A 12,078-nucleotide genomic window follows, 5' to 3' on the forward strand; every position below is an offset into this window, starting at 1 on the left:
ATGCTATGCTAGTCTTCATGGGTTTCCACCGCTCTTTAAAGATATTGCAGCACATCGGGATGTCGGCCCTGAGTTAAGCCATCACTGGGGAAAGAGTAACAAAGGAGGAATCGGTTAAGCCCATTTGTTTTATGGGCCGACGGAACCGAGGTGGTATGGTCATACTTCGGTAGCAGTTTCTTTTGTCTTAGTTTAGTTCTTTGGTCTTCAAATATAATCATTAAACGCCAGTGGGCGGTCATTTGAACGTGGTTGGAATACAGACTGAAGTGTTTCCTTCCATGGCACTTGTTTAACATCCACAATAGCGGTAATTTTGTAAGTATTCATCGAAAGGACCCACTTCAGGAACTGTAGAACAAAAATTTTGCACCCTCCACGTTTGATCAGCGATTGATTTTTTTAAGTTACTTTCTGAATTACTTGCGTAATTTTTTAATTTAAAGAAAATTTTGTTCCAGGCTAAAACTCAGTGATGGTTGTCAGTGTATTTGGCGACGCATGACCACGCAAATAATTAATATTCTCAGACAATATTTTGCAAATAATAAATAAATTGAAAAATATTTAGATATAATTTACCCCTTTTATATCTACATTACTATAATAGCGCTATTTCATTTATTTTATGGCATTGCGTGGTTCCTGAATGCACATTGTGATCTTTCAGTACCATATAATTTTGAAGGATAAAGTTAATGTCTTCTATAGGTGGAAGGGCTCCTCACTAGATATTTTCCAGCATTGAGACGAAGGACGATTTTACTTATTGTGCCCCGTTTATACGATGGTATATCTTGAAGGGGTCGATTGCTCAAGACAAATTAGCGATCAACAATAATCGACTGCGACAACATGTGGTCGACGAAGGGGGTTATCGTCAAGAACTACAGTATTGATGGGTGGATCTTTGACGCGGTGAGTATCCGCAGTAGCCGACTGAGACAATATGTTGTCGGTCAATGGAGTTATTTCCAAAACTGTAGGTACTGAGGGGAACATCTTCGACACAGTGGCAATCCGCAATAGTAGACTGCGACAACATGTTTTTGTCAAAGGGAGTTATCGCCAAAACCTGCGGTACTGATGTTTCATGTGCTGCGTAGCACTTCAGACTGTCGAAAGTGATCGGACAAGTTTGGCACCGGAAGAATGTCAGTAACAAGTTTCCCGTATGTAACCGTAACATGTCTGACAAAATTTCAGTTACGTGACAAGTTGAGCTGTTCAGTTCGTCATGGCTTCAGTACATTTCTCTCTCTTCAGCACAGCACCGACCTCCAATTAATCTTCTCAATGGTGCACAGTATAGCGTTGTGACAGAATATGTATCTGATCTTAATTTTTGGTGCCTGTCCACTGTCGGCATTGAATTTGAGAAACAAATGAATAGCAACTAGCATTTAGAGTGAACACTTTTTGCGACTTGAAACGGTTCCTTCGCCTTTCATTGTTGCACCAGTGGCTACAACGATGTTTCTATGTTTGTTATTCGTGTACTGTCGGAGAACAGCTAGTGAATGAATAATTTCACTATTAGAATGTGAGAGTATGTTCATGAAAAGAATTTCCGCCAATACCAGATTAGCCTGCTGTGAAAAATGGAGCAATCAAGGCCAGACATTTACGGTCCGTAATCGGTCGCCGATTACGTCCTATCCCACAATGATCAGTATCGATCCCCTACATTATCCTGTTCGAAGAACATTCACAACTTCACCTACCAAACTGCTGCCATAAAGGTAAAAGGTGGTCATTACTTGATATCGGAAAATCGGTGAACTCCACTTTCTCGCGCCTGTAAGGACAAGCCTTGTTGCTCAGTACATATGCCATATGAGGATTATAACCCTAGGACTCACTCTGCTAAAATTTCCCTAGTACTCCATCTGGGGTCATACATGACCCCAATCAATATATAATTGACTGTGTGTACTAATCATTCAGAGAACAACTTACTGTCGTTTAATACTGTTTGTTTACATTTTATTTATTATTTAGACACATTTCACAGCTTTTTTAACAGGTATGTACATAGTAGAATTAAATTACATATGGCAGAGTAATTACATATCAGAAGTTACAATATTACTCTAAGTCATAATTTATTTCACTCATAAATGTTTCACAATGGCTTCAAATTTACAGAAAATGTGATGAACAACTCAACAGGAAACATAATTCTAACCGAAATCCGTACCATAGTCATCTGCACGTATTTTGCAAGTAGTAGCTATTTCAGAATGTTCCTTGCAAACAAATTTGTTGCACTTTTTGCATGTTGAACTGTATTTTGTGTCCTTTGATCGGGGGCAAATGGAGCATCTGCCTCGCTTTCTCTTCTGATTGTCGGGTATTGCGTCTGGATGTCCATTGCCTAACAGATCATCAAATCCACACCGTTTGATGCTGCTAATAATATCCTTGTTCCTTCCTTGTGGTAAACTCAAACGACGATCCACTTGGGGCTTGGTCATTTCTTTGGCCAACTTCATTAGAAAAAGACGTCTCTCTGTTTTTTCAACAGCAACACAGAAGAGTCTGCACGCACTGAGTGCAGCTAGATCGACAAGATCTTAAAATACTGCTAATGGTCAACGTTTTGTACCCTTTTCCACATAATACACTCCTGGAAATTGAAATAAGAACACCGTGAATTCATTGTCCCAGGAAGGGGAAACTTTATTGACACATTCCTGGGGTCAGATACATCACATGATCACACTGACAGAACCACAGGCACATAGACACAGGCAACAGAGCATGCACAATGTCGGCAGTAGTACAGTGTATATCCACCTTTCACAGCAATGCAGGCTGCTATTCTCCCATGGAGACGATCGTAGAGATGCTGGATGTAGTCCTGTGGAACGGCTTGTCATGCCATTTCCACATGGCGCCTCAGTTGGACCAGCGTTCGTGCTGGACGTGCAGACCGCGTGAGACGACGCTTCATCCAGTCCCAAACATGCTCAATGGGGGACAGATCCGGAGATCTTGCTGGCCAGGGTAGTTGACTTACACCTTCTAGAGCACGTTGGGTGGCACGGGATACATGCGGACGTGCATTGTCCTGTTGGAACAGCAAGTTCCCTTGCCGGTCTAGGAATGGTAGAACGATGGGTTCGATGACGGTTTGGATGTACCGTGCACTATTCAGTGTCCCCTCGACGATCACCAGTGGTGTACGGCCAGTGTAGGAGATCGCTCCCCACACCATGATGCCGGGTGTTGCCCTGTGTGCCTCGGTCGTATGCAGTCCTGATTGTGGCGCTCACCTGCACGGCGCCAAACACGCATACGACCATCATTGGCACCAAGGCAGAAGCGACTCTCATCGCTGAAGACGACACGTCTCCATTCGTCCCTCCATTCACGCCTGTCGCGTCACCACTGGAGGCGGGCTGCACGATGTTGGGGCGTGAGCGGAAGACGGCCTAACGGTGTGCGGGACCGTAGCCCAGCTTCATGGAGACGGTTGCGAATGCTCCTCGCCGATACACCAGGAGCAACAGTGTCCCTAATTTGCTGGGAAGTGGCGGTGCGGTCCCCTACGGCACTGCGTAGGATCCTACGGTCTTGGCGTGCATCCGTGCGTCACTGCGGTCCGGTCCCAGGTCGACGGGCACGTGCACCTTCCGTCGACCACTGGTGACAACATCGATTTACTGTGGAGACCTCACGCCCCACGTGTTGAGCAATTCGGCGGTACGTCCACCCGGCCTCCCGCATGCCCACTATACGTCCTCGCTCAAAGTCCGTCAACTGCACATACGGTTCACGTCCACGCTGTCGCGGCATGCTACCAGTGTTAAAGACTGCGATGGAGCTCCGTATGCCACGGCAAACTAGCTGACACTGACGGCGGCGGTGCACAAATGCTGCGCAGCTAGCGCCATTTGACGGCCAACGCCGCGGTTCCTGGTGTGTCCGCTGTGCCGTGCGTGGATCATTGCTTGTACAGCCCTCTCGCAGTGTCCGGAGCAAGTATGGTGGGTCTGACACACCGGTGTCAATGTGTTCTTTTTTCCATTTCCAGGAGTGTAGTAAGAGCTCATTTGATCTAGCGTATCAACACCTGATTTTGTTGAGTTGTAATACAACGCTACTTCTGGTTTTCGTTTCAAGTTGTTGTCTTTGGGCACTTCAAATGATTGATGTTGTGTTGACAGGAGTAGCACAGCCTTATTTCTTTTTGGAACATACGAAACTAATAGGGTTTTACCACTGTATGCAAATCTGGTAGTGCATTCTTCCCTAGTTTTCGAAGGCAAAAACTCTTTTGGGACTTCTTTTCTTGTAGAACGTAGAGTACCTACAAGTGTCAACTTCATTTTCAACAATTCTTGGCCAATGTCATAGCTCGTGAAAAAATTGTCAGTGGTAATATTCCTACCACTGCCAGCCAGATGACGCACTAAATCTAAGACCACTCTCTTGCCTTGATTCACTTCTCTCACATCACCACTCCTTCCAGTGTACATTTGAAGATTTGTCAGATAACCATGTTGACAGTCTACTGCGCACCATATCTTGATGCCATACTTACCTGGCTTTGAAGGAATGTAGACCTTGAAACTGCACCGACCTCTGTATACACAAAGATGTTCATCAACAGTAATGTTGCTGGAGGGTATAAATGATGTTTGACATTGCACGGCAAACAAATTAAATATTTTCTGTACAGCTTCAGCCTTATTTCCAGTCCTCTCTTTCCTTTCAAGTCTTGTGATGCGGTCGTCAAAACGAAGTGAACGCAGAATGTCCTGATATCGCCTCCTCGACATAGTAGCACGGAATAGAGGAGTGCCATATTCAGAGTCCCAAAATTCCCGGCTCTTCTGTACGCCATACAGAATCAGCAAACCGAAAAATGAAAGAAGCTCGCATCTATCTGTATCACGCCAGTCAACTAATTTTCCAGACACTTTCAATTCATTTCCTCGTTGATTTGTGAACTGAACTATTATATCCAGCAATTCATTAGTAATAAACTGCCTGAAACAGTCAACAGCTGTGCTAACACTAACTGTACTAGGAATACCTGCTGAAAATCGTTGTACACTCCTGGAAATGGAAAAAAGAACACATTGACACCGGTGTGTCAGACCCACCATACTTGCTCCGGACACTGCGAAAGGGCTGTACAAGCAATGATCACACGCACGGCACAGCGGACACACCAGGAACCGCGGTGTTGGCCGTCGAATGGCGCTAGCTGCGCAGCATTTGTGCACCGCCGCCGTCAGTGTCAGCCAGTTTGCCGTGGCATACGGAGCTCCATCGCAGTCTTTAACACTGGTAGCATGCCGCGACAGCGTGGACGTGAACCGTATGTGCAGTTGACGGACTTTGAGCGAGGGCGTATAGTGGGCATGTGGGAGGCCGGGTGGACGTACCGCCGAATTGCTCAACACGTGGGGCGTGAGGTCTCCACAGTACATCGATGTTGTCGCCAGTGGTTGGCGGAAGGTGCACGTGCCCGTCGACCTGGGTCCGGACCGCAGCGACGCACGGATGCACGCCAAGACCGTAGGATCCTACGCAGTGCCGTAGGGGACCGCACCCCCACTTCCCAGCAAATTAGGGACACTGTTGCTCCTGGGGTATCGGCGAGGACCATTCGCAACCGTCTCCATGAAGCTGGGCTACGGTCCCGCACACAGTTAGGCCGTCTTCCGCTCACGCCCCAGCATCGTGCAGCCCGCCTCCAGTGGTGTCGTGACAGGCGTGAATGGAGGGACGAATGGAGACGTGTCGTCTTCAGCGATGAGAGTCGCTTCTGCCTTGGTGCCAATGATGGTCGTATGCGTGTTTGGCGCCGTGCAGGTGAGTGCCACAATCAGGACTGCATACGACCGAGGCACACAGGGCCAACACCCGGCATCATGGTGTGGGGAGCGATCTCCTACACTGGCCGTACACCACTGGTGATCGTCGAGGGGACACTGAATAGTGCACGGTACATCCAAACCGTCATCGAACCCATCGTTCTACCATTCCTAGACCGGCAAGGGAACTTGCTGTTCCAACAGGACAATGCACGTCCGCATGTATCCCGTGCCACCCAACGTGCTCTAGAAGGTGTAAGTCAACTACCCTGGCCAGCAAGATCTCCTGATCTGTCCCCCATTGAGCATGTTTGGGACTGGATGAAGCGTCGTCTCACGCGGTCTGCACGTCCAGCACGAACGCTGGTCCAACTGAGGCGCCAGGTGGAAATGGCATGGCAAGCCGTTCCACAGGACTACATCCAGCATCTCTACGATCGTCTCCATGGGAGAATAGCAGCCTACATTGCTGTGAAAGGTGGATATACACTGTACTAGTGCCGACATTGTGCATGCTCTGTTGCCTGTGTCTATGTGCCTGTGGTTCTGTCAGTGTGATCATGTGATGTATCTGACCCCAGGAATGTGTCAATAAAGTTTCCCCTTCCTGGGACAATGAATTCACGGTGTTCTTATTTCAATTTCCAGGAGTGTATGTTGCGGATTGGAAATCTACGAATTGATGGTTCTTTTTTACTCCATGCAATATCCCGACCCCTGCTTACCAGTACTGCACTTTCATCTTCCCCACTGTCATCATTTTCAGCAAGAATATCATTTTCTCCTAATTCATGTAAACAAATTTCATCACTTTGGTCTACCTGTGTCTCTGTTCCATCATCTTCGGTGTCACTACCTTCTGAATCACTACTGCTACAAAATAAGTCTTCCATAGCTTGTTCTACACTATAGCCAGGAGCAAAACGTATTCCATCCATGCTGAAATTACACTGCAACAACAAACGTACAACAAACGTACAAACGAACTTCCAGTTTGAGGTTAGTTCTGAGTAACACCTGTGTAACACCTCAATTCAGTGTTACCAACTCAAAATACCTAAGAAGAGATTGATAGTTGATAATCTATACATTCTATGAATGTTACATATAAACTATCTGGGGTCATAATTGACCCCAACTGTAGTTTTTGTTAATTATTGATTTAAATGTTGCGTCAAGCGCTCTAAAAATTTTTGTGAGAGAACTACAATACCGTGTATTAAAAGTCATAAAATTCTGGATTTTTACAAGAAATAGATATATTATTTTATCCATAGTAAAGATGATTGGGGTCACCTATGACCCCAGAGTGAGTCCTAGGGATAATAATGTTTCAAGAGGCCCCCGTTTCCAAATCTACGGTTTCTCAAGTATCTCCACCCGTCGAACAGCTGTCTCGACTGTCAAAGCATTTATACACTTTCGGCAGTAATTATCGTCTGAAATTCTCTCGACGTAAATTACTAATAACTGGTTAAATGATATAGAGTGAGGAATAAATATAAAATTGGGCCATTTCTGTTATTATTTATTTGGTTTTCAGTAAAAGTTGCGCAAATGTAATATTCAATGGAGATTAATTTCGAACGAGTGCGTTTATTTTCGAATCATTACTTACACCTCGTCCGTGATATAAGAGCAATGGAACTTTCTAAATGCTTGGTAATACTCCAGGTCTACATAATAAATGTCAAATGACATTTTTTACACTGAATTGGTGTAATAAGAAGAGTTTAGCACGTTCCATTGAAATTACATTACATTCAAATATTAGAGATGGAGGCAGTGGTTTAAAATTGAACGCACTCATTCACCATTAAAGATGATATGGAACTGTGGCACAAAATATTTAATACACAGGTTCTTAGGGAGCGATCTGACATTAGTGAACAGGAAAATCTTCTGCAGCCAAGACCGCTCGATATATATAATTTATATCGCAATGACCAGTTTCTACGGAATGTATCTGTCATTATCTGATCTTCGTAAAATTCTTATTAATTTTCATGCACACCACCAATACAATGGTGGAAAACGTCTCACTGTATTGGTGGCATGTATGCATGTTAACAATAAATTCTCGAAGATCCGATCATGATAGCATGTGCTGTCGAAACTGGTCGTTGTGAAATAAAATAAAAATACCAAGAGATTTTGGTTGCAGATGATTTTCCTAATCACAAATAAATAATAAGTACATTGAGTTCCTGGTCTTTCATGAAAAGGTGTTGTTGGAGTTGCAAAAAGCTTTGCCATTTGTTGGAATAGTTGTTAGTCGACACGCATTTTGCACTCTTGGTCCTCTTACCTACGTTCACCACTTACACGAAGGAATTTTTTCTGGTGTGAGTCTAACGCAGACGCTACCGTCTGCTGCCTCTGTTTCATCTGTGGGTGATACTGACAGAACGCACGTTGGCCATCAGAATAATCTCCACGCTGTAATAGAGAATTACCCCGTTAACATAGATCCGCTTGTCAAGGTCCAGTGAGCGACGGTTGATGATGGACAATCAACATACAGCATGGCCTTACACATGACAAGTCTGCGGTCTTAGTAAGCTACCGATATTTGAACACACAGTAAGTCCTTCTCAAGTCATTCTCAGTTTCTAGTTTTATTATTCATTATGCGTCGTTATCATAACGATATAAATGTTAATTAAATTAATTTTGAAGCTTCGAATGTAACTGTGGACATTGTCTCTCTAGTGAGTGGAGCATTTCCAAGAGATATCACAGAAGGAAATACTCTTATTTTCTCTGTTCATCAATATTTACCCAACGGTTCTAAGCTTATTTTCAAGTGTAACGGTTTCTATGGTGATACCTTTACTGATGTATTATAAGTGGCAACTAAAAATAAATTTAGATTTTTGCCGTGCTGTTCGGTTACATAATTTGTACCATAGATTTCAATCTTCAGCACAATGGAAATTGTGCAACCAAGGCTCCAGTAACCTATTGTTTGTACAGCACAGTCATATTCTCCATATTTAACCTGTAATTTGTTTAAGGCATTATCAATATATCCTAGTAAGAATTTTCACAAAGATCCCACAGTGAGATTAGTCACAATATTCCAAGAGGATTCATCATCTTATTGTTGTGGTAATACATTTTCTAATCAAGTGAAAGAAAAATAGTTATTTTTTCTTACAATAATCGAACTGTTCCGTTTTGATGAAGAATACACAGAAAGAATGTTCCATGACTGACACCTTCATTGCAACTCTCTGAGTAAATAAACTGATCTGTTTACTTGCAACTGCCGTTTCCAAATTTATGGAAGAGCTAATAAATGTGTATGTTTCCATTTATCAAGAGGTCTCACAATATTACAGACGACACTAGTCCAATTAAAAGTTTTGATACGTGCTTATTACTTCTAATTAATACATCTGTAAATATCGTGACCCAGTATTTCAAATTATGATGGCATCACGGATAAAATAAAGGGAGCGAAAGGTTATACACAACTTGTTCAAAGATCAAACGGCAGTTATATGCATCAAGAGCTCGAAAGCCAAAAAGTAGTTAATAAGAGGGGGGTAAGGGGGAAGATCCTTTAATCTATCCATGATGTCATTCAGTCTGTACTCTGGACATGCAATAAAGAAAGGTAAAGGAAATTTTTTAGAAGGAATTAATGTTCAAGGAGAAGAAATAAAGACATTCAGGTTTGTCGATGACACTGTAAATCTGTCAGAGCTTGCAAAAAGGAATTTGAAGTGCAGTCATCAGAGAGGACATGTCTAGAAAGAGGAATGTAATACGGACATTAACATAAGTAAAACAGCGGTAAAGGAATGCGGTCGAAGTATATCAGGCTACGGAGAAGGAATTTGACTACTAAATGCGACATTGAAAGCAGTGGAGACGTTTCGCTTTGTTTTCAGTAAAATAGGTGATGATGTGCGAAGCGGAGAAGATATAAAATTCATAATGGCAATGGCAAGAAAAGCACTTCTGACGAAGAGAAATTTGTTAATGTCGAATATAAATTTAAGTTTTAGGAAGTCTTACTTGAGGTCTGCAGTGTAGCCTCGTACATAAGTGGACGACAAGCAGTTGAGACCAGAAGAAAATGTAAACTTTTGAAATGTTACGCTACAGAATGTTAAATATTGCATCTACATCTACAAAACTACTCTGCATCTCACAATGCGGTTCCTGGAAGAGATTTCATCGAATCACCTGCAAGGTATTTCCCTACCGTTCCACCCTTGAAGACAGCGAGCGAGAAACGAACACTTAAATATTTTCCTTACTTTATTACAATTGTAATTATCCGCATTGTTGGTGAGCACAGCCACGCGGGATTAGCCGAGCGGTCTTAGGCGCTGCAGTCATGGACTGTGCGGCTGGTCCCGGCGGAGATTCGAGTCCTCCCTCGGGCATGGGAGTGTGTGTTTGTCCTTAGGTTAATTTAGGTTAAGCAGCGTGTAAGCTTAGGGACTGATGACCTTAGCAGTTAAGCCCCATAAGATTTCACACGCATTTGAACTTTTGTTTTGTGAGCACAAACAAAATATTTCCGCATTCAGAGGAGAAAGTTGCTGATTGAAATATCATGAAACGATTTGATAGATCTCGTAGATAGTGAGGAGGCACTGAATAGAATTGGCGACAACAGAAATTTGTGGATCGGTTGAGAAGACAGATTTTGAGACATCAAGGAATCGTCAAATCAGTATTGGATGGAAAACTGCAGATGTAAACCAGGAGACGAGTACCGTAAGCAGGTAAATGATCGTGAGTTGCAGTAGTTCGTCAGAGATGATGAGGCTTGCACAGGATAGAGCAGCCTGTAGAAGTGCATCAAACCAGTCTTCGGACTGAAAAGCGCAACAAACAGCAGTGGTACAGTCTTAATCCAGTGAGCAGCCGCAAGCAGAGGCTATACACTACGATTAGTTTCGTAGTTCCCTTATGTATCCTGTGAAGACATTAACAGTAACTACCTACCGTATTTTACGGATTATCTCTTTTTCAACGAAAAATTGCCTCAAATATTTAGGTGCGTCCTATACTCGAAGTTAATGTAAAAAAAATCCAGTGTTTGATACAAAATTCCCGCCAGTCTTAAGAATGGCCATGTATTAGGTGCCGCGGGAAACCTGCCCCTGACTGGCAACATTGGATTCAACTGGCAGCAGCAATGCACCGATGCGACGAACGTGAGTTACGAGGATTCACAACCTTGCAAGCAGTGTCTCCCACCCGCTCCGCCATTACAAACCCAGGACACTGTCTAGCTTATGATGCGTTATTACAGTCTACGGTGCCAGTGAACTTGGACTGAAAGTGATTTGTGTTTTCGGTAACAGTAGAATATTTTTGTTAGCACCTAGTTTCATAATGGAAAAAGTAAAAGGTATTAATGTGATACTGGCTATAAATTGAAAGTAATAGCATATGCAGAAGAACATGGAACATGGGCACAGAGCAATTGAGCGGAATTTCTGCCCAACACCAACAGAAAAAAACCAGTTGCGGTTGGCGGGCTGGTAAAGAAGAACTGAAAAGAATGAGGAAGTCTAAATGCGCAAATGGAGGACTGAATGCAAGACGGCCAAAACTAGAACATGACGTATTGAAATGGATTCAAGGACACCGTCAAAATGGCTTTGGAATTAATACAAAAATGATTCAAGTGTACGCTCGTAAGCTAGCGCTACAGTGGAACTTAACAAACTTCAAGGGTGGAGTTGGTTGTTACTACAGGCTTATGAAGCGTCGTGGACTTAGGTGCGAACCAAAACATCTCAGAACATGCCACGAGAGAATGAAGAGAAAATATCATCTTTCCGTCGCTTTATTGTTCAAAACTGAAAGAAAATCACTGTGAAACTGAACCAAATAGCGAATATGGATTAAACTTTTCTTACATCTGATGTGTGGAGTAACAGAACTGTTACCATGGAAGACGCTAAATCTGTAAGTACAACAACAAGTGTTGTCCTTTCTTGTTGTTCTCACAGTACTAAATTAATCCAATGATCATTTTCAGGCGCAAAACTATGTCAAAACCTTTTGAAACACCGCCAGGTGTTGTTGTTGGATGGACGAGGCTGGTATGATATCATGGATTAACAGAATTTGGGATAGAAGGGAAGGTGCTTTATTTAATAAATGTTCTCTTATTGCGCTAGATCAGTTTAGTAGTCATTTGAAAAATGCTGTGAAAGAGAAACCGAGACAAGAAGATACAGAGCTTGCTGTTATTCCGGGAGGATTTCTTTAC

The sequence above is a fragment of the Schistocerca cancellata genome, chromosome 5 (genome assembly GCF_023864275.1).
Source record: "Schistocerca cancellata isolate TAMUIC-IGC-003103 chromosome 5, iqSchCanc2.1, whole genome shotgun sequence".
NCBI lineage: Eukaryota > Metazoa > Arthropoda > Insecta > Orthoptera > Acrididae > Schistocerca > Schistocerca cancellata.